The sequence below is a fragment of the Cucurbita pepo genome, unplaced genomic scaffold, assembly GCF_057944985.1.
Source record: "Cucurbita pepo subsp. pepo isolate OVF unplaced genomic scaffold, ASM5794498v1 scafford_27, whole genome shotgun sequence".
Taxonomy (NCBI): Eukaryota; Viridiplantae; Streptophyta; class Magnoliopsida; order Cucurbitales; family Cucurbitaceae; genus Cucurbita; species Cucurbita pepo.
Window position 1 is genome coordinate 191583 of NW_028257932.1, and position 24522 is coordinate 216104.

Below are 24522 nucleotides of genomic sequence, written 5' to 3' on the forward strand. Positions count from 1 at the left end.
CTATATGCAATAACCCGAAGGATTTGCAGCTCCAAGCAAGGAGCACATGGTGTGTAAGCTCAATAAGAGCTTGTATGGACTGAAACAAGCACCGAGACAATGGTACAAGAAGTTTGACTCCTTCATGAGCAAGAGTGGTTTCCACAGAAGTGAAAAGGATCAGTGTTGCTACCTCAAGAAATACACTGATTCTTATGTGTTTCTACTCCTGTATGTGGATGATATACTAATTGCTGGATCAAGTATGAGGGAGATAAACCACCTGAAGGCAAGCTTGTCTTCAGTATTTGAGATGAAAGATTTAGGTGCAGCGAAGCAGATCCTTGGGATGAGGATTTCTCGAGATAGATCTGCTGGCATTAAATCTATCCCAAGAGCAGTACATTGAGAAGGTGTTGTCCAAATTCAAGATGAATAATGCTAAACCCAGGACTACCCCCTTGGCAAATCATATTAAATTGTCAAAGGGGCAATCTCCCAAGACAGTTGAGGAACGTGAGCACATGGCATCAGTTCCGTACGCTTCTGCAGTTGGGAGTTTGATGTATGCTATGGTCTGCACTAGACCTGACATAACACATGCAGTGGGAGTTGTTAGCAAGTACATGGAAAATCCAGGGAAGGAACATTGGGAAGCTGTGAAGTGGCTTCTGAGATATCTGAGAGGTACATCCAATACTACACTTTGTTATGGCAATGGCAAAGTAGTTCTGCAAGGTTTTGTGGATGCTGATCTGAGTGGAGATGTAGACTCCAGCAAGAGCACATCTGGGTATATCTACACTATAGATGGAACAGCAGTGAGTTGGATGTCCAAGCTTCAGAAATGCGTTGCTCTTTCATCTACTGAAGCTGAGTACGTGACCATAGCTGAAGCTGGAAAGGAGATGATATGGATGACAGACTATCTAGAAGAATTAGGCCGGAAGCAGTGCAAGAAGATCCTTTATACAGATAGTCAGAGTGCCATACAGTTGGTGAAAAACCCAGTCTATCATTCAAGGACAAAACACATTAGAAGACAGTACCATTTCACTCGAAGGTTAGTGGAAGAAGGCGATATGTGTTTGGAGAAGATAGAGGGTGCAAAGAATCCAGCAGACATGTTGACAAAATGTGTTAATGTTGGAAAATTAAAGCTATGCAAAGCCCTAATTGGTATGGTGTAAGATCAGTCTCCAAGTGGGAGAATTGTTGAGTTATGGAGTCTGCTCCCTGTATTTATAGCTTGGTCAATGGCTATATCCGGTAAAGCTATATTTGGTAAAGCCATATATGGTAAAGCTATATCCGGTAAAGCTATGTATGGTACATAGCTATATATAGTGGATGGTTAAATCTAGTAAAGCTATATTTAGTAGACTGAACCATATATATATCCCGTCCAGTAAAGCTTTGAAATGTACTTTTCTATTCTCTGTACTCTCTCTTGTTGTACATACCTGAAGTCATCAATACAAAATTCTTTTAGCCAGAGTTCTCCTTGCAACTTTTCTCTATCCTTTTTTTTTCTTTGTGTTCATCTAGATCGAGCGTGTGCGTTGTTGTGCAATCCTAACAACTGGTATCGATCCTAACACATATATAGTTTATATCTAGGCACAACTGTATGTGAAGAAATAGTAGGACTTCATGGAGTTCTAGTGTCTATAGTGTCGAATCGAGATCCACGTTTTACGTCAGCATTTTGGAGCAGACTTCAAAAGGCATTGGGTACTCGGCTCGACTTTGGCACCTCCTTCCACCCCAAAAAGATGGAAAAACTGAGCACCAAATCTTAGGGGACATTCTACGTTCTTGCGTATTAGACTTTAAGGGAAGTTGCGCTTTCAAGCCACTATTTGAATGACACCGTTCGAGACCCTTTATGGGAAATGGTGCAGGTCTCCGCAATGTTGGGATGAGGTAGGTGAGAGAAAGCTAGTAGGACCCAAGCTAGACCTAGTCGCCAATGCGACTATCCAAAAAATTTGATCGAGAATGTGTACCGCTCAAAGTAGACAAAAAAAAAAAAAAGTTATGCCGATGTAAGACGTAGAGACTTAGAGTCTGAGGTAGAGGATAGGGTATTCCTAAAGGTAGCACCCATGAGAGGCTTCTTGAGGTTCAGACGTAAGGGCAAGTAAGTCCTAGATGCATTGGACCTGTCAAAATTGTCGAGTGAATTGGTATTTAGTGTATAAGTTAGCCCTACCTCCCTACCTCTCAGAAGTACACGAGGTAATTCACGTGTAGATGTAGAGTAAATACATGACGGGCCCTATACACATAATAGACTACGAGCCCCTCCCACTCAATGAAAATTTGAGTTACGAGGAAAACCAATAGAATTTTAACCCAAGAAGTGAATGTGCTACCAAACCAGAGACATTACGTTCATTTTGGTGTTGTGTCGGAGCAACCATATAAAGGGGGACACAGTGGGTGGAGGAGGATGAAATAAGAGAATAATACCCCGAGTTAGTACAAGTGTTTGAAAATTTCGAGGACGAAAGTTCTTTTTAGGGGTAAATAATGTAACGAATCTGAAATATATATAAAAAAAAAAAAACTTAGTCGCTGGTAATTCCATGACCCATACGAAATTGTGTTCCCCGACCCCTCACAACGCCTCCTTCAACCTTCAACCATCGCCACGTGAACGTCAACAACCTCCCCAATGTTGAAATTGAAATTGGTCTGATACCAATTTGTTGAAATTGAAATCGCTCTAATACCAATTTGTAGAAAAATAAAGCCGCTCCGATACCAACTTGAGAAAAAAATGCTCGCTTTGAATTTAACTCATTTAGATAACTCTCACGAAACTTTAAAAGGGGTATCAAAAGGGGAGAGAGACAAGGAGACAAAGAAGTTCTCGAAAGGTTATTACACAATAACTCAGACAATAAATTGCTTTCTGCTTTTTTCTCTATGTTGTTCTTTTATTCTCTACACATTTTACACTATACATAAGACCCCTTTTATAGTTTTTCTAAGGCTAAGTTGAGCAATATCTTCCTCACTTTTCTGTCTCCCATAACCCTTTTCCCTCTCAAATTTAGTGCCATCACTCTTCTCTCTCCCATAAGCCTTTCCCCTCTCAAATTTCAAATTTCGTAATGGTCTTTTTCACAAAATAACAAACAAAAAATCACAATTTTTTCTTCTTCTCTCTCCTGCATTTAAGTTTATTTTTCAACACCTAAACCACTTAGAACAACTAAAACCAAAGAAGAGACGAAAAAAATTCGAGAGAAGGAGAAAACTGAAGAAATGCTCCAGCAGGAAAACTCGTGATGTCGAAACCCTCAGCCCCGCATTTTAACCAAACAGATCAACCATGATAGACCTCACCGACCTTAGTATATTCCCCAAAGAGGATTCACAATGTGCATCGTCGTCCTCGAAGATGGAATTCGAGAAATTAAACTTTTGGAAGAATTTCTTATCTACCTCCACAAGCGTCCAACAACCACGAAACTTTTTTAGAGAGAGAAGAAGAAGATGATGAAAGAGAGATGAAGAAGGTGGCACGAAACCGTCGCAACAAGGAGAGAGAAAAGGACACAGGAGAATCGCTCTGAGTTGGGTAAGGAAGACGAATCGAATGGATTCGGGTCAAACGCGAAGCGAATACCCAAGACCTAAACCCATTGTAGCCTAATAATTTAGCCTGTGACTTGTCTCCAGCCTACTTGTAGAACCCGAAGCCCAAATCCCTCCTCGGACCCAGTAGCCAACTATCAATGCAGCCTGCAACCCGCGACCCGTGCCTGCCTCTACAAACTTGAGGCCCAAGTTCCCTCGACCCAACCAAACCAGCCCGCAGCCTAACTCACTCGCGGCACAGTCTGTAAACAGAAACCCAGTCAGCAGCCCAGTCCGTAAACAGAAACACAATTAGCAGCCTAACCGTAAACACGACCGTGAACCAACCCAAACCGAACCTCGACCTGGACGCCTGCATCGACGTGAAAAATGACTATATTTATAGCCAGTACAATGCTTAACAAAAGAGAAAAACAAAATCCTAACGGAAAGCAGAATATCAGAATATCATGCCAAAACGATGCGGCAGAAGACCATATTAGTGACCTCATGTTTAGGATTACTAAAACATAAAAATAGCAACTAACACTTTTACAACAAACTCACTCGAAGTTCGCTTGTACTTTTAACTCTCTAGTGATGAGGACCGACGAGTGTGCCGTTTTATGATTTAGGGCATCTTCGACTATGTTTGCCTTTTCAGGGTGGTACTGGATATTTATATCGTAGTCCTTTACTTATTCCAACTACCTTCGTTGTCTCACGTTCAATTCTTTTTGGGTGAAGAAGTATTTCAGGCTATTATGGTCGGTGTAAATTTGGGTCTCTTCTCCATACAGGTAGTGTCACCATATCTATATTGCGAATACTACTGCGGCCGATTCTAGGTTGTACGTATCCCTCTGAGCTTTCTAGAACCATGAGCATTGGAGCTGACACTAGTCTTTATTTCAGGTCTTGGCACTAGCCTCACGTGCGTCATTGCATATAAAAGGTATGCCCTTCCTTGTAAAATGTGTAAAAGGCGAGGCTATTCTAGCGAAGTCTTGAACAAATCTTCGATAGTAGCTTGCTAACCCTAGGAAGCTTCATACCTCTGTAACTGTAGTTGGGTGTTCCCATTTAGTGATGACTTCTATCGTAGTGGATGAAAGAAAAAAAGTAACAGAATGGGAGAAGAAGCGAAGACACAAATTAATTTTCTTCTTTTTGTGGTGTGTTTAGAACTTGCACCATTTTCCTTATATAATAAAAATTTTACCCATTTCTACTATAAATGAGCAAGCACTTCACCATTCCTTCCACTACTCCCAATATCTCCAGCCTTTTTTCATGGAGAAATAAGCAACAGAAATAAAATAAATACTAACCACTATTTTTGTTTTTTTTTTTTTTTTTAACCAAAAAAAACTTATAAAGCAAAAAAAAAAAAAAAAACAAGTTTGTAACCAACAACCACTCCTCTAAACTTGTTTAACTATGTTGAAACGACTTTCTTCAAGCCAATCTTCTCTCTTATCTCCAGGAACCGTTGTCTTGCTAACGACTTTGTCAAAATATTTGCCAACTGTTCATCTGTGTTCACATATTCCAGTTCAATAGCTTCAGTTTGTACACATTGGCGAATAAAGTGAAACCTGTTATCAATGTGCTTACTTCGATCATGGTAAACAGAATTTTTCGCCAACGCTATAGCTGACTTGTTGTCAACATTAAGCTTGGGTTTTACTTGCAGTTGATTGATGTTACTCAAAATCCTGCCCAACCATACTCCTTGACATGTTCCAGCAGTTGCGGCTATATACTCTGCCTCGCATGATGACAAAGCCACCACCTTCTGCCTCTGTAATACCCGGATTTACTCCCAAATAGTACAACACTCCAGTTGTACTCTTCCTATCATCAATATCCCCAGCCATATCACTGTCGCTAAATCCTACCAGCTCTACATTCGATAGCTTCTTATAAACACAGCCAAAACTTAGAGTACCTTTCACATACCTCAATATTTGTTTTACTGTTGTGAGATGTGAAGTTGTTGGTGCCTCCATGTATCTACTCATCACACAAACTGAGTAGGATATGTCGGGTCGGGTATTAACCAGATAGCGTAAGCTTCCAATAACACTTTTGTAAAGTGTTTTATCAACCGCAGGTTCTCCATTCCCATTTTTGCTCATCTTCATTCTTGGTTCCATGGGAATCAAACAAGGATTGCACTCCCCCATTCCTAGCTTCTCTAGGATTTTTCTTGCATATATGGCCTGACATAAAGTGATTGATTCACTACTTTGTCGTACCTCAATACCCAAGTAATAGCTCAAAAGTCCAAGATCGCTCATCTCAAATTTCTGGTGCATCTCTTCCTTAAACTGAGCTATAACTTGTTTGTTTGAGCCGACTATGATTAAGTCATCCACATATGTGCCGATTATCATTGCTTCAACTCCATTAATATTCTTGTAGAGAGCATATTCCTGTGGACATCTAACAAAACCAAGTGACTGCAAACATTGATCAAGTTTAAAATTTCAGGCCCTCGGAACCTGTTTTAATCCATACAAGGCTTTACGTAGTTTTAACACCATGTTTGGATTTTCCTTGTCAACGAACCCTTCTGGTTGAGCAACATACACCTCCTCTTCGAACTCGCTATTAAGAAAAGCTGTCTTTACATCCATATGATGTACTTCCCAGTTCTTAAAGGCTGCATAGGCAAGAATTAATCTCACTGTTTCTAACCTGGCCACTAGTGCGAATACTTCACTGTAATCTACACCAAACTGCTGTCCATATCTCTTTCCCACGAGTCTCTCCTTATGTTTCATGATTTCTTCATCTGGATTTTTCTTTAATTTGAAAATCCATTTGATGCCGATTTCTTTATGATTCTTCGAAAAATCTGTGAGTTCCCACGTTCTGTTCTTTTTAGTGGAGAGAATTTGAGACATCATGGCATTCCTCTAGTATTTATTCTTAGCAGCTTTCTTATATGAAGTTGGTTCCTCTATAGAAAGAAAACAAAGGTCCATTGCTTCCTCCTCTGCTTCGTTCAGTTCTCTATAAATATCTTCTAGAGACCTGAATTTTTTCGGCGTCGATGAGCTTGACAATGATGCATTTGAGGTATTGTCTGGCGTTGATAAATTTGAGGATGAAGTTTTCCTCTGTCTTTCATCTGGATCAACTTCGATATGTTCAATATTCCTTTCCTATGTTCTACTCTATTTTTTTGAAATTTGAACGATGAAAGTTCCTCTTTATTCATTATCACCGTTTGTGATTTCTTCCCAACACCACTTTTTCTCCTCTTCGAACACCACATTCCTGCTCACCATAATTCTATTCTTTTGTGGATCCAATAGTCCGTAAGCTTTGGTTCCATCTTCATATCCCAAAATAATTGTCTTCGCACTCCTATCAGCAAGTTTAGGAAGGTGTGAATATGTATTCTTGGCATGAGCAAGACACCCGAAGATTTTAAAGCGATGAACCTGTGGTATCTTGTCAAACCAAGCTTGATACGGTGTACCATCTGCAACTCCTTTTGTTGGTGATCTATTCAGAATATACACGGCAGTTTTGATAGCTTCTTCCCAAAATTTTGCAGGCATCTCTTTGCTCTTTAAGATACATCTGGCCATCTCTACCACCGTTCGATTACGCCTTTATACTACGCCATTTTGCTGTGGTGAAAATGGTGCAGTAAGAAGTCTTTTCATGCTTTCATTCTCGCAATAGTCTTTCAAAGCAGTAGATACGAACTCTCCTCCACAATTCGTTCTAAAGCTCTTAATCTTCTTGCCTTTCTCTACCTCCACAATGATCTTGAACTTTTTAAATACCACCACTGTTTCATTCTTATTTTTCAACATAAACACCCTCATAAATCGTGAAAAATCATCCACTAGTAACATAAAATATTTGTTACCTCCATAAGTCATTGGCGAAATAGATCCACATAGATCTCCATGGACAAGATCCAATGACTCCTTCGCATGATATGTTGTTGTTCAGGGAAAAGGAGTTCTATGCTGCTTTCCAATTAAACACCCATCACAAAATTGATTGACCTGGGTGATTTTCGGCAACCCTTCAACCATTCTTTTGTCATTTATTTCTTTAAAGAGTGAAAATTCAGGTGTCCATACCTCGCGTGCCAGAGCCAACAACTGTTACTGATATTTGCATTAAACACACCTGATCCGCAAGCTTCAGCTTTGCTACATACAATCTGTTGGATTGTCGGGTCACCATAATAATCAGGCTCCTAGCCCTGTCATATATCTTCATCACATTGTCCTCTATAACAATTTTATTTCCACTCTCATCCAGTTACCCAAACTTATAATATTGCTTTTTAGTTTAGGTATGTAATAGACTTGCGATAAGATCAAGTGCTCATCGGTTTTGCATTTGAAGAGCACTATTCCTCGACCACAAATGTCTATTACAGAGTTATCACCGAAGCGTACCTTTCCAACAACAGATGTGTCGAGCTCACGAAACACCCTTCTTTCTCCTGACATGTGGTTGCTTGCTCTAGTATCTAGGAACCAGGAATTTTCAGCTCCAATATTGGCTGATGGCGGCACTATAGTTTCATTCAACATCACAAAATCAGGGTCTTTGTCATGTGTGGTTTTAATTTCACACGCCTCTATCATCAGTAATGAAGACTCCTCTCATTTTGCATCTCTATCAAGTTGAGTTGTTCGTCTTTTGTGGAACACTCTGATGCGAAGTATCCCATTTGCTGACACCTGTAACGTTTAATTTTACTTTTGTCAAATTTCTTCTTTTGAGTTTGCGACTCTCCTTCATCTTCTCGATGCCAGTCACTTCTCCCACGACCTCTCCATCTTCCATGACCCCGTCCCCTGCCTCCTTTGGAACTGCCTTGATCCTTCCATTCTTTCTTTGAGGATTTTGCATTCTCTCATTCCTTCCATTTTGCATGAGGGAGGAGAACGGTTTCATCCTTTTCTCCAAACCCTTGCAACCTTTCTTCATGTACCTTGAGTGATCCAATAATCTCATCAACGGATTTCGTTTTGAGATCACTGAACTCCTCAATCGTTGAAGTGATTTGAAGAAACATTGCAGAGGTGGATCGTAGAAGTTTCTTAACTACTTGGATATCATCCACAGTATTGCCGAGGCCTCTCAATTTGTTGACAATAATGGTGAGTTTTCCTGAATACTCATCAATACTTTTTTAACCACCCATCCTCAACGCTTCAAACTCTCGCCAAAGAGTCTGCGTTCTAACTTCTTTCACTCTTTCCGCACCTAGATTCATATTTTTCAACATGATCTAGGCTTCCTTGGCAGTTTTCTTGGCACCCAACTGTAGCAACGTATCTTCTCCAATACTTTGATAAATAGCTGCTAAAGCCATCTTATCTTTGCGGTTATCTACTGTTTCAGGTGACTCAATTGCCTCCCAAACACCTTGTGCCCTCATAAATACCTCCATCTTAATTGCCCAAGCTGCATAATTGCATTTTGTCAACATCGGGTATTTGAGTGTGACAGATCCCTCCTTTTCTTGAATTCGTACACTCACTTCATATGCATCACCTTCTATCGCACCGGTGTTTTGGCTCCTGTCATTGGATTCCTGTCTCATTTTTTGATCTCTCTCCCTTCTTGACCGCTCAATCTCTTGGTGAGATAGGATTGAAAATAGGCCTTGATCTTGGCCTTGATCTTGTAGCTCTGATACCAATTGAAAAAAAAAAAGTAACAGAAGAGGAGAAGAAGCGAAGACACACAAATTAATTTTCTTCTATTTGTGGTGTCTTTAGAACTTGCACCATTTTCCTTATATAATAAAATTTTTACCCATTTCTACTGCAAATCAGCAAGCACTCCACCATTCCTTCCACTCCTATTATTCCACTCCCTAAAAACTAGTTCCTTCCACTACTTCCAATATCTCCAGTCTTTTTTCATGGAGAAATAAGCAACAGAAATAAAATAAATACTAACCACTATTTTTTTTTTTAAACAAAAAAAAACTTGTAAAGCAAAATAAAAAAACATTTTATAACCAACAGTGGATTCCACTTAAATCCAATCTTTAGACACTACGTGTTCTAAGAATGAGACTTTTTATAGCTAAAATTCACATTTGAAAAACTTGGCGTACAACTTGTTCTACCTTAAGATAGTTAAGACTTTTCGGAGGTGTTCTTAGTGTTCTTGATCCATTTTCAAGTATATTAGAATGTTGTCTATGAACACGATAACAAACATGTTTAGACATTCCTTGAATACATGGTTTATTAATTTCATGAACACGGCTGGGGCATTGGTGAGACCAAATTACATCACTACAAACTTGTAGTGGCCATATCTTGTTCATAGACTGTTTTCGATACATCTCCTTCCTTAAAATTAATCTGATGATAGCTTTATTGAAGGTCTATCTTGGAAAATACTGTCGCCTCTCGGAGCTAGTAGAATAAATCCTCGATGCAAGGGAGTGGGTAGTTGTTCTTTATTGTTCTCTTGTTTTACTCCCCATAGTTAATACATAGGCGCATCGACCCGTCTTTCTTTTTCACAAACAACATCGGCACACACCAACAAAATAAATTAGGTCGAATGAAACCCTTTTATAGTAAGTCTTGTAGTTGTAATTTTAGTTCCTGTAATTCGATTGGAGCCATGTGGTATAGTGCTTTAGAGATAGGTCCAGTTCCTGGTTTGAGTTCTATCCCGAAGTCTACAGCTCGTGAAGGAGAAACTCTTAGTAAATCCTCTGGGAAGACACTTGGAAATTCGTTTACTATGGATACCGTAGCCATTGTTTTCTCTTTTCCTTTTACGTCCACTGTGCATGTTAGTATATCCCATCCTCCTTGTTGTACCAAGCGTTTGGCTTTCATCATCGACACTATCTTTGGGGTGACACCCGTACAAGTTCCTTTAAACTTAAAGTTAGGTTTAGTTGGTGGCGAAAAAACCACTTTCTTCTTGTGGCAATCTATACTTGCATAATTCTCGGCTAACCAAAATATTCCTAATATGACATCAAAATCTGTCATACTCACACTTTCAGGTCTATGCTTATGATATGAACAGCTACTATTACTTGTCCATCTTTTATCCTATTCTCAGTAACTAGATCTACTCCTGCTAGGGTACTAACATATAAAACATGCAATAAGGGTTCCACCGTGAATCCTGCTTGACTAACAAAAGGCATGGATATAAACGAATGCATAAAATTAGAATCAAATATCATTAATGCGTAGTGACTTAGTATAGATAACGTACCTGTCACCATGGTGTCAAATGTTCCTGTAACGACCCGGGAAGGAAAGTAAAAAAAAAAAATATATATATATATATATATATATATATATATATATATATATATATATATATATATATTAATAATAAATAAATAAATAAATGAAAACGAAAAAAAAAAAAAAAAAAAAAAAAAAAAAGAAACTCAGTCGCCGGAACCCACGCGAAACAACGGCCACAGCACGCCCACCCTCAGCCCAGCATCTTCAGAACGCCTGCAAAGGGAGAAAAGAGGGAAAATTTCGAGAGAGAGAGAGTTCGGACAAACGTCGGCGAGTGTCCAGTTTCTCCGACGAGCCCTCAAACCACCCTTAAACCGACACCAAACGACCTGTTACTACCGTAAGAGAGATCCCTAATGAAAGCACAGTAACTCAGGGTGCGTTTTGTGTTATTTCGTAAGCGTCGTCGTCGGTAACCGAGGTCGGAAAGTTAGGTTTCTTAATCGATTCTTAGATCTATGGCTTTTAGGAGCTTTTAGGCCGCAAAACTCCCAAAAAGGAAAGAAGAACGACGAACAAAGAGGAAAAGGGAAGGAAGAGGACCGAAATCGGCAACGGAAACGCCGCGGGAAGGAGAGAGAAAGCTCGCCAGAAAATCGGCCAAAGTCGGGTAAGGAAGACGAGATCCACGGATCCGGGTCAACCCAAACCCAGAACCCGGGAGAGCCAGCCCGTTCCTCCCTTGGCCTCTGCCTTCGGCCCAGCCCAACTATAGCGGCCCAAACCTCAAACCGGCCCAGAAGCTACGGTTCAGTTGAACCAACCCAGACTAGACCCACGGTCCAATTGAGCCGGCCTGCAAACCAAACACTTGCGGCCCAGCCCAGTAAGTTGAGGCCCAACGTTTAGCCTTGGCCCAGTAGCCTTCCACAGCCCGCGACCCGAACCACGACCCGAACCGGACTCCGACCCGCGCTTCGACCCGACACTACCGCCCGACGTGGCTTTCTCTGCTGCTGCCACGTGTCACACAGCGGCGCGGCAGTCCTCGGCTCGACTCGGTGCAAACGGCTCGGGCTCCCTCCGGTGACGCTCCGGCGGCTCCTCCAGCGGCTCCAGCGGCTGTTCGGCTCGGCTCACCTGTTTTCAGCCCGGTTTCCACTGTTTCGACCCTCCCCGATCTGTTTTCGGCCCCGATTAAGGTATCTGAGGCCGTTTTAGAGCCGTATTTCACATTTATTAAATTATAGGTAAATTAATTGTGAAATACTAACGGAAAGTGGTGAACGGCGTGATAGGAAACAAACCCAGCGAAGTAGGAAGCAGCTCTCACGGAACGGGAGCTTACGTTTAGCTATTTAGGGAGTACTTCGGCCGAGGCCAACCAAGTAAGTGGCCTTACTATAGGATAGGCTAAATAAATTGTATGATGCTTGATGATATGTGCCAGTTTATATATAATTGGTTGAGTGACGCTTAATATGTTTGACGCACGTTGTGGCATTATGATGAGCATGATGATTGCATGATTTTACCTTAATATGATGATGTTTTTCATATTGAGCATGCTAGATGATGATGAGTGCCATATTGCATCATGTCGTTAGATCGACGTAGGACACAACCCTAAGAGCATGAAAATGATATTAATATAAATATCCACGATATGCGTTACCTAGAGTAACAAAGAGATGAGACTAGAGGGTTGTGTCAGAAGAGACATTACGATGGATTTAGAGGGACCTCATGCATTTTGTATGTTCATAAGCATAGGGCTACTTCCCCTAGAGATGATGAGTGCGGACGCGCACCTTATGATTGAGCGCGAATGCGCACAGGTGCGAAAGCACACAGATGAGGGTGTTCATGAGGCGCATGACACTATGGGGTTCCGCTGACCTCCGGACGTCGCTACAGATTAGCTTGACCAGAGGGTCCAGGGGGTGTGCGAGCGCCCTGGGGACTCACACTCGCACGTGTGAGTCGTGTGTAGGGAAGTACTACACATCCAATTTGTCCGAGACTGGAGGCCACCCCTAAGATGATTAGAGATAGGTCCCTATTCATGATTGCATGTGTTTGCATTAGCATGGCCCCTATAGTGGGGTCACTTACTGAGTATTTCTTCGAAATACTCAGGCCGTGTGCCATATTGTGTTTCAGGTAAAGGTAAGGCTCCCATGTACGGTTGACGGTGGCATCGTGATCAGAGACTGTGGCGCGTGCATAGGATAGTTGCATATTTAATTCCTAGTCTTGGTTAGGATAGAGCGTTTGCATTTCATTCATTTATATTAATTAATTTGTAATCGTTTTATTTTATCTTTTTGAACTCCAGCACGATATTTGAAACACGTAAGTCCGGCAGTGTTTTCCAATGTTTTAATGTATTCTGAACTTTTAAATTTTTTTGCTAATAAAGATGAGCATGCTTAGATTTTTATTCTGCATTAGAGATGAGCACGAGACGTTAGTGGCGACTCTAGATATGTGGAAATTTAGGGTCGTTACAGTTCCAACATCCCTACTGGTGGATGCATACTCCTTTGCTTGCAAGCGAGTTTGCACAGTTCGCTCTCCACTTCCTAAACCTCTAGGTGGTTCTTTTGGACTCTTGGTACCCTTCCCAATATAGTATTTGGTCGTTTGATGTTCACGACCACATCTGAGCATACATTTACCTCAATGTTGTTTTCCGCATTAGTGGCATTGAAGCTTCTCATGTTCCTGACCCCTCTCTCTATCCCTTGTGTCTGTGTAAATGTTGGGCAGGACCCCTATCAGCGTATTAGGGCCTTCGCGTTGATGGTCGATAGTCTGTCCCTCTAGGCTCATATGATCGCTTCCTTCTGATAGTGACCGCTGGTTCTCGATGTCTTTCCTCTTGAGACTTTTTCAGGGATTTTTGCCGTTCTTAGTGCCTCCTCATACATCTTTGGGTTTATGGCTTCCACCATGTGGTAGACCTACAAGGCTAGGAGCCAAAAAAAAAAAAAAAAATTATATGTCATCTTTTGTTCAGTATCAACCAATGATGGCGTAAACCTTTTTAATCTCATAAGTTCTCTGTCATATTTGTCCACTGAGTGTCCACCCTGAGTCAGATTGATGAATTTCTGCTGTTTCTTAAGACACACCGCTTTGGGATAATACTTCTTTAGGAAAGCCTCCTTAAATTGATCTTACGCTATGATTCCCCCTCTTGGATTAATATTATACTTATTGTCCGTCCACCATACTTACGCGCTCTTTCACAGCATAAATGACGCACGAGGTACCTTCTGGTTGTTCAGACATTCCATTGACATAAATATGATTTCCATGGACGAAATCCACATCTAAACTTCTGTTGGATCTCTCGTAGTACTAGTGAATGGGTGCGAATCATACCACTTGAAGTCTCGTAGCCAGTTCGCTCCTCTAGTAGATTGCAAGTGTTGGATTGTTGGGTGATCATTATGGCATGCATCATGACCTAAAACGACTCCCTCATCAAACTAGTAGTGGGGTCTATTCCAGTCACTGGTGCTGCTAGAGGTGGTGCAGCTTGTGGCGGTATAACTTGAGGCAATGTAGCTGCATCCTTCCTAGTTACTAATCCTTCTTGAGGTGAGCTCTCTTTAGCCTCACCTCTTCCTCTACATCTAATAGGGGTCCTCCCCTTCCTCTTCTTCCTCTTCCACATCCTCTGGGTGACATGGTTCTAAAAACCAAGATAATTCTATTTAAGTCTATCATTTACTAACAATACAATATCATAGTACCCATAAAAAATTCATACAACGTTGCAAGCATATAATAGCGATATTAAATCAAGCATCATGCTGCAATATATAATATAAGTAAAGCTCGTCAATTTTCATGCTACATAACATTTAAAACATAGAGCAAATCACAATAAATATCATCATAACATTTTCCTCTTTTAATCTTATGCATTGTGTATATAATGGTGACAGAGCATCAATGATTGAACCATGGAACAAGTCAAGTCTACAAGATATACGTCGTAGGCTAGTCTAGGGTGTGTGAACTGCCTGGGATCCAGCTCGCACGTGTAGGTTGTGTGTAGGGAAGTACTACACATCCAATGTTGTCTAAACTGGAGGACACCCCATGATCGTTAAACGATAGGTTCTAAAATACTCGAGTCATGTGCTATTTCTACTTTAGGTAAAGGCAAGGCACCCCTGTACCGTTGACGATGACATTGCAATCAGAGACCATGCCACGTGCATAGGATAGTAATATTTTCTTTTCTTAGACTTTGGCTAGTATAGTAGAAATCTAGGGTTGTTACAGTTGGTATCAGAGTTCTAGGTTATAGATTCTGTAGACTAGCCTACGAGATAGGCTTGACATGTTCCATGGTCCCACATCTTATGCCCCCAATCATCATTAGGTATGTCATGCATAAGATAAGAAAAGGAAATGTTGTTGACTTTGTTGGGTTTTATGTCCTAAAACTCATAGTTTGTAAACAAAAAAACATATTCTATTTTCAATAAAGTTATTATTGTTGTTTATTCACTAAAGATTGTTATTGAATAAAGTGAACTTTATGATTATTAATCTAAATCCAATAAACTAAAAACACTCTAGCTATAGTATGATTACTTGAACTATATGTAGAGACATAAGAGTGGATCAAGTTCAAGTATATAGTCAAAATGATCTATAGTATAAGGATAAGGCTGAGTACCTTATTCTGGGGACACTATGGATGCGGCCCACTTTTGTATATGATATAAACAATGTGATCACTAAATTGTACATGTGGAGACATGTGAGTGGGGGCGTCCTATGCAATGAGTATTGCATAAGATCGGACCATGAAAAAAACCACTCTCACTTTATAATGTCGTTTACTGTTGAGACTGATTTTCTTTTTATTCGATAACCTAGGTAACTCGGTTTTAATCCTGAGCTAACCATGAACTGCTGCTTATTTGGAATTATCGTTAGATTTGCACGGGTGAGAGTGGCTCTAGTTCGCCGACTCAATAGGCCTCCCATTTCAGGGGTAAGACTGGGTGAATGGCTAGGGACGTGGGGTGCAAGACGGAATTCACTCCTACCCACTTTTAGGGATAGAAGAGAGGTAGTTCCCTTAAGCACTGACTCCAGGTCTTGAACAAGGGGCCCCACCCTCTCATTAGCCTAAGAGGGATTCGGTTTACTGGTTGGACCACAAACCAATTGTTCATTAGAAGATCAGTGAGACATAAGGAACAAGAAGTAACTTTAGGGGTAAAACGGTAAATTGACCCAGCTCTAGTTACGAACAACCTGTGAAGGATCGACTTACCAATCATGGTTATATCAAATGGACAGAAATATATCTATAGTGAGGGGAGTGCAACTACTAGGCTATAGTGGAGTGTCCTAGTAGTTAACGAATGTTGGTTAACAAGGTTAATGAGTTTAACCGGTTAATCTTGGATCGTTGGAGCCAATGATCTATAGGTCCATTAGGTTCCTCTGCTAGCTCATATCGGACTAAACCATAGAAAAGCGTGACGAGTTAGTTCGAAGTATTCGAATTCAAATTAGGAAATATGCGCTACTTATATACGATATATTTAACCGCATTTTTGTTTTATTTACGAATTAAACAAAAAGAGAGAATCTGAGATATTTAAATAAGATTTAAATATCTTAATTAATTATGTGTCGGAATTGATTGGGATTGGCATTTGAGTTAATATTAAATATTAATTAAATAGTTTAATGAAAAAATGAAGAAAGTCAAAATGTTGACTTCATTTAATGGAAAAATCCATGTTATTGGCAAACATAACTCTTTAAATAGAGTGATCATGGTACATGGAAGATCTTCTTCTTCTTGGTGAAAAACCTTGAGAAAAACCTCTCACAAACACTCTCTTCACATATACAAAATCCCTCCCAAGTTTAGTCATTCACCGGATTCCACAATCCCGTTCTAAGGCCGGAGGATAGTGGAGAAGACACTAGTGGTGGTTTGAAACCGGTTCGTGAGGAAAAAGAAGTTTGAACTACAAAAGGTTAGTATCTAAACTCATTAAGTTTTAATACTTGTGAACATGCTAGTTATTTACTATAATTGATGTTCTAAAAGTGCCTAAGATCCAAATTGCTTCCGCATGTGTTATATTAACACCATCAGATTTCATATGTTGTTACTGCTTGGTCATTATCAACTATAACTTCCAATTAAATTTTGACACCATTGACTGTATTATTCTTGACTTAGTTATGTGTTTATTTTAATACAGAATTGGTATGATTTACCCCGCATGGAATATGAATGTTCATTAATATATTGATAGTGTTCAGGTTAGTAAGGTTTGTACCATGAATGGGTGCTAGAGTTTAGTATTTTATGTATGAAAATGATTTTTCTAACAAAGGTTAGATGTTTCAGTCAGACGTTTTGAACAGAGTTAAAATAAGCAATGTTATGACCGTAGAGATGGGAAAAAATGTATCAACGTATACTGACGATTAAATAGATTCAAATGAAAACGACCAAGAAAACTTGATAGACGATAACATCTTATAGTCTGCTAGAGATATTAAAAGTGGTAGTGTCGAAAGGAAATTAAATCACTACGAAGTAGGTAAATATGAAATTTAAATATCGGTGTGAACAAAAAAAAAAAAAAAAAAAAAAAAGAGCTAACACAGTAAAAGTTGAAACATTGTATACCTAAACTGATTTATGAATGACTTTAATGTGAGCTAAGCTCAGGAAGTCGTGAGATGTAGAAAACCTCCCTGCCTAACACTAATTGAAAATTTTTAAAGTTACAATCGAGCCACATTGTGGATGAGATATTATGATCATGGTCAAAGTTTTATAAATATTTATAAACATGGATTGGAGTTTGAGATTTTTAAGATATCTTAAATTTAGGAATGATTTAAGATTGATTTGGGAGGAGTCACAATATTAAAAAAATATAAAATATAAAAAAGCCCACGTTGATTATGTTGCCTTTTCATATAACGAATGAAAAAATGTTAAAATGAGACCTTGAAGACATATGGACAAAAAAGTGCATTATTAGACCTTTAGCTAGGCTTAAAAGAAATTGACTAGGAGGACAATGTAATGAAGGAAACTGATTAAACTATTGATCTTGTTGACAGAAGAAAGTGAGAAAATTGAAATTGAGGTTGAGGTAAGTATTTAAGTTCTCCAACATTAATGTCCACATGAATGTTGATTTCAATGCACCTAAACCACAATCATACTAAATGGATTCTATTTTTCATGAAATTTTAGGAGAAGACTCAATATGATATGATAAGGTTATGTATGAAATTTGATAATAATTAGATTATGATAAAAGGCTAAACCAAAGGTAGGTGTAAAATGACTAAAATTCCCCTATAATTATATATAGCTGGCTTAGGAGTAAAGTGACCCCTAAATGACATTTAATTGAATGAGACTTATGTTACATGGCCATTAAAATATGTTGAGGATTTAAACCAAGATTTGCAGTGGTAAATAACCAAAATATCCCTATAAGAATTCTAAGATGTTTTCAAGATCTTAAATACTCAAAATACTACGAAAATTTATGAGACTCCTTTACAAAATAAGGGTGAGTATGAAAGATTTTAAGGAGATTATAACAACTTAGGGATATGAGCTAAGAGAAAAAGTATGTAACTACCCCTCAACATACTCGATAAGAAATCAAGGTTTTTATGAGTACCAAGTGACAAGATACTTATAAAGATTTATAAGTTGTACTTCAAGACTTATAAACACTCTTTAGTTGTACTTCAAGACTCGATAGAAAAATATTTATGACGCATATGGATTAGGGTGTACTTGTTAACAAATTTTCTTTAGTTGTACTTCAAGACTTAACAAAAAACTCTTGAACGAGAACCCGAGATATTTTAAAGACCTCCCGATGAGTAGTGCAATATGGTCTTACGACAATGACTACATCGTAGAAAACGTATGAACACCTAGGTGTAGGTACTTAAACTATGTCACAAGGAACCCGTGAATCCTTGGACATAGGTATGTAAATTGTATCGCACCGAACACATGAAGCTTTGGATGCAAGTATTAAGACTATGTCATGGGGAATGCATGAAGCCTCGTGCAGTTATTTATTAAATATAAGGAATAAATTAAGGTAACAAAAGTCAAGAGATAGGAGTTCAAGAAAGATAATGTTTCAAAGATTTTCTTTAAGTAATTAAGGTAACAAAAGTCAAGAGATAGGAGTTCAAGAAAGATAATGTTTCAAAGATTTTCTTTAAGTTTCAATGTGGTAGTTAAGAGTGACTCTGAGGTTAATTGAGTTAACATTAAGTTCTTAGTGAGTGTTACACAAATTTCTAAGAGTATGAGTCTTGGATGAACAAAAATGTTTCCCATCCGAAAACTACACCATTGCAAGCAAAGAAGCATGTTGTTGCCCAGGATTGAACTGGAGACCTTTAGTGTGTAAGACTAACGTGATAACCACTACACCACAACAACAAGTTGTCCATGATGTCCATGATCCAAAAAATAGTTAATAATTATAAATTTTAATGTTTAAACAAAATATCCTTAGAACCTCGCAACGTTTCATCAATATTCTAACAAAAAAAAAATCTTGAAATATATCTTTTACTTTTCAAATAAATAAATAAAAATAAAAATAAGTTTATTGTTAGTGAGATGAAACCGTTAATATCTTGTTTGAAAATACAATTCAACTTTCAAATGTTTCGTTAATACTCATAATTTTAAAAAGAAAAAAAATTCAAAAATACTCTTAAATCACTTTTCTCTTCAATTTTGTCTGGAACTCTCTCATTTATGAACATTTCCCAATATGAATATAATACAATTCAATTCAAATAGACAATTTATTTTCAATCATATTCTTGAGTATTTTTAAAATGGTGTTAACAAATTCATTCATATACATAAGAATACTTTTGAACTTTTTTAAAAAGATAATCAAGGGCATCATATGGTGGTGACCCAATGTAACCTGTGGTCATGTCTTTTTTGAAGAGCCACCTTCGTCCTACCACAGTTTGACTAGTCTACTCCATTTCGAGTGAACAAAGATATCATAGGCTTTGCAGTGTACCCAAAATGGTTTAGCTTTGAGTTATAAAGTCACCGTTGGCAAAAAGAGAGATTTACGTGAAGATAGATATGGTCATTACAATGGTTTAGCTTTGACTTAGAAGCTAAATATTAATCATTTATATAATTCTAGTAAATTATGTCAAACAAAAGAAAACACGAAAGATTTGAAAATAGAGATCCACTTTAAATTTGGAATACATGTGAACAAAATTAAAAGGCTATAGAGTAAATACAAATAATAAAAAAAAAAAAAAAGATTCCAGTATTAAAAAACTTAAACTAAATATAGAAAGAAAAGTAAATACAGACACAAAATAACTCTGTCAATTTTTTTATACAAAATCATAGAAAACAAGATTTTTAATAAAAGTAAATGGACCAATCTAAATTAGAGAGGTAATTTGATAGGGTTCAAACTTGAAACTGATGTCATGGGCTCAAATAGGTTGACTTGGATTTCAAGGGACAGAATCGAACATTCATTAAGGATATATTCGTGACAACAACTTAAGCTAACCAGGTAACTGACCTTACTATTGATATGGTTATATTTGATGTTGACACATGCTCGTGGTTCTACACATGTCATATATACTAATATGTGTGAATTATTTGTGAATCGATAGAAGTAAGATTTGTTCATGAAACGTGAAGGTGAGGTTACATCTAGAAGTACTATGGATATGAGAGGTTGATAAAAGAATATAGTTAGGTTATGGGTAGAAAGAGATAGAATTATGATAGATTGATAGAACGATAACGTCAGGGTACGTTCATGTAACGACATGACTGTGATAGGTATAAGAATGTTAAGGCTATGTTAAGTTAGGGAATGATATGACCACGAAGTGTTTACGATATGATATGATTATGATACGACATGTGAATGATGGATGTATATATATTGTGATATGATATAAAGACAATATGTTATGGTAAGATATGTGATAAATTGACATGCTTATGATATGAATATTGCGATGCGATATGTTATGGCATGATACGTATATGATGAAAATTATTATGCCTCGAAGCATGAAATGTTATGATTATGATACACTTATGTAATTTGAATGATATGATATGATTGACATGCAAAACAACGAACTAGCATGAAATACGACCCCAGCGTATGCATGAAAGATATGATAAGTGATATGAAAAATGATATGGGATGTACGGAACGCTAGTGGGGTTGTATTAAATGATAATGAAAATGAAAAAATGTTGGGACTTCATGCATTATTGTGTGTTCATGCATTGGGGGATACCCCTTACCCTTCACAATAGTACGGACAAATACGTTACGAGGAAGGAATACGATCATTATGGTTATCATAATGTTGCGATGACTACGCAGGAAAACGATCATTATGTTTATCATAATGCTGCGACGGTCAGGCAGGGGTACGATCATTATGGTTAACCTAATGTTGTTGTGACGTTTACTAGTTCTAACGGGTGTCTGGCCTAAGGAGCTCCCGGAGTATGCTCGCCTAACAAGGAAGGGTGCCCAGCGGTGTGCGAACTGACTGGTGAGTCCATACTCGCACGTATGGGCTATGTGTAGAGTATATGATACACATCCAAATTACCCGTTAGGACAGTACCGTAGGAAAATGGATTTAAATGATAGGTTCCGTCATTGCATTTGCATGTTCTTGCATTTCACCCCCAATAGTGGGGTCATTTACTGAGTATTTCTTAAAATACTCAAGCCACGTGCTACCTTTATTTTAGATTAAGGCAAGGCATTCCTGTACGGCTGACGACGGCATCGCAACTCGAAACTATGGCACATGCATAGAGTAGTCGTATTTATTTTCTTAAACTTAGACTAGGATATGATGTTTTTAATTTAAACGTTCATTTATTTTATTTAGCCTTTTGTTGTGTTGTTTTTAAAGTTTTATTCGAAACACGTAAGTCCATGGCTGTGTTTTAAGTTGAAGGTTATGATTCATGAAAGTTTAAATGGTAGTATTTCCGCATTCAATATTTATGATATGTATACAGTCGCGACCTTAAATTAAATAAAAAATTTCGAGTCGTTATAAATGAACTGTCCCGAAGATCAAAAGGTGACTTGTGCATCGTTTATACTAAAAAATGATGCGGAGTTATAGTCGGGGGATAACCGGGGATTCTTAGCCAAGATGGAAGTGTGATACAATAAACCTACTTTTAGCTTTTATGTTTAATATAGTTGATGTATTAAATATTAATGTGAACGGTTCACATTAAGTTTTTTTTTTTTTTTTTTTTTTGTCTTTTTATATTTAATATATCTAATATATTAAATAAACACTTTAAATCAAATATATTTTTCTCTATTTGTATTTATTTAACATATTAAATATTTATTCCAACCCTTCAAATTAGATCTATTTTCTTAGATTAAATTTTAATTTGTATCCTTCAAATTTTTCTTTTAACTAAATTAAAGTCTTAATTAATCAATTTTGATTCGTTAACTATATATTTAGAGTTGCACTTTTATGGATGGTAGAACAAGTTGTGTCAATTGATATAATCATTACAAACAAGTCAATCATTCACAATTTTTCCGTAATTACAGCTGGGTCAAAAGTTCTTTATACCCCTTAATTATATCTTTCCCCTTAAGTATCACTTATTCTCTAATGAACCATTTGTTAATGATTCAATCATAAACTAAGTCCCTCTCGAGCCAGTAAGAGGAGTGGGCCTCATTGTTCAAATCTCAAAATCAACACTAAAGGAAACTACTCATCTACTTACATATATGAGAATGGGTGAAAGTCATCTCGTGAAATTATGTTCCCATCTCCCGTTTGGTCAAGTACTGAAAATTGCAGGCATAATGATTAGGTTACGAAAGTCATTCTCATCCATACAAATAAAAGGATAACCTTCATAGACAAGAGTTCATAACTCACTAAGAATTAAAATCAAGTCGCATATGATCATCTGTGAAATATTAATCTTCTCAATTAATGAATTTATAAATACAGATTAAATATTTCGTGAATCAGTTTTATATAAACTAATTGTATTAGTGACGCCTTTAAAGAATGGGCTAGGATGTGTGTTAATGCAACACGGTAAAGTTGTTGCATACGCGTCCCGTCAACTAAATTAATACGAAGATAATTACCCTAACCACGACCTGGAGTTGGCTGCTGTAGTGTTCACGCTGAAATTTGGTGACACTAACTGTATGGAGAGAAAATTCAAAGTTTAACCGACCACAAGATTTTAAATATTTCTTCACCCAGAAAGAGTCAAATATGAGACAGAGAAGGTGGTTAGAATTGGTGAAGGACTACGATGTAGATATCCAGTACCACCCTAGAAAAGCAAATGTGGTCGTAGACGCTTTGAGTAGAAATGTGGCCCACTCTTCGGCCCTCATTACGAGGGAAGTAAGGGTACAAAGAAAATTCAAGGGAGCCAACATAGTTGTAGCGACCGAGAAAATCATGGCACAACTGGCTCGACTTACAGTGCAACCTATACTTAGGCAAAGAATGGTTACCTCCCAACGAGATGATCCAAACCTACAGAAAGTCTTAAGCCAGCTAGCTGAGAGTCTAGTAAATGGATTCTCGAAGACCACAGATGAAGGGCTATTGTATCAGGGACGCCTATATGTCTCGACAATAGAGGAGCTTAGGAAAGAAATACTAACGAAGCTCACAACTCGCCATTTGCCATGCACCTAGGAGGTACTAAGATGTACCAAGATTTAAAACAACACTTCTGGTGGAAGAGCATGAAGAGGGACGTGACCGAGTTTGTGAGCAAGTGTTTAGTTTTTCAACAAGTGAAAGCTCCTAAATAAAATGCGGCGGGGTTGTTGCAGCCCCTAAGCATACTAGAGTGGAAGTGGGAAAACATAGCAATGGACTTCATAGTAGGATTACCCAAAACGCTTAAAGGCTATACAATGATCGGGTAGTTGTCGATAGGTTGACCAAGTCGGCACACTTCCTACCTGGGAAAGCTACATATACAGTTGACAATTGGGCATAGCTGTATGTGAAAGAAATAGTAAGACTACATGGAGCCCAAGTATCTATAGTGTCAGATCGGGACCCACGCTTTACGTCAGCGTTCTAGCTCAGACTTCAAAAAGCGCTGGGTACCCGCCTCGACTTTAGTACCGCCTTTCAGCCCCAAATAGATGGACAAACGGAGCGTTTAAACCAAATTCTAGAGGACATGCTACGCGCTTGTGTACTAGATTTTAAGGGAAGTTGGGATTCCAAACTCCACCTGATGGAATTCTCGTATAACAACAGTTTCCAAGAAACTATTGGAATGACACCGTTTGAGGCCCTGTACGAGAAACGGTGTAGGTCCCCACTATGTTCGGACGAAGTAGGAGAGAGAGAATTAGTAGGACCCGAGCTGGTTCGATTCACCAATGAGGCTGTCCAGAAAATTCAAGCGAGGATGCGTACCGCTCAAAGTAGACAGAAAAGTTACGCCGATGTAAGGCGTAAAAGCCTGGAGTTTGAGATAGGGGACCCAGTATTCCTCAAGGTGGCAACTATGAAAGGTGTGTTAAGATTCGGACATAAGGGCAAGTTAAGTCCTAAATTCATTGGACCATTCGAGATCCAAGAGCGAGTTGGTCCAGTA

At 38.4% G+C, this 24522-nt stretch overlaps 1 non-coding gene across 1 annotated transcript; it reads right to left on the bottom strand.

Moving 5' to 3' along the window:
• Window positions 1-19217: 19217 nt before the first annotated feature.
• On the bottom strand, window positions 19218-19290 carry TRNAV-UAC (transfer RNA valine (anticodon UAC)). The gene has a single exon. It is a non-coding gene; the product is annotated as a tRNA-Val (tRNA).
• Between the last annotated feature and the right edge of the window lie 5232 nt (window positions 19291-24522).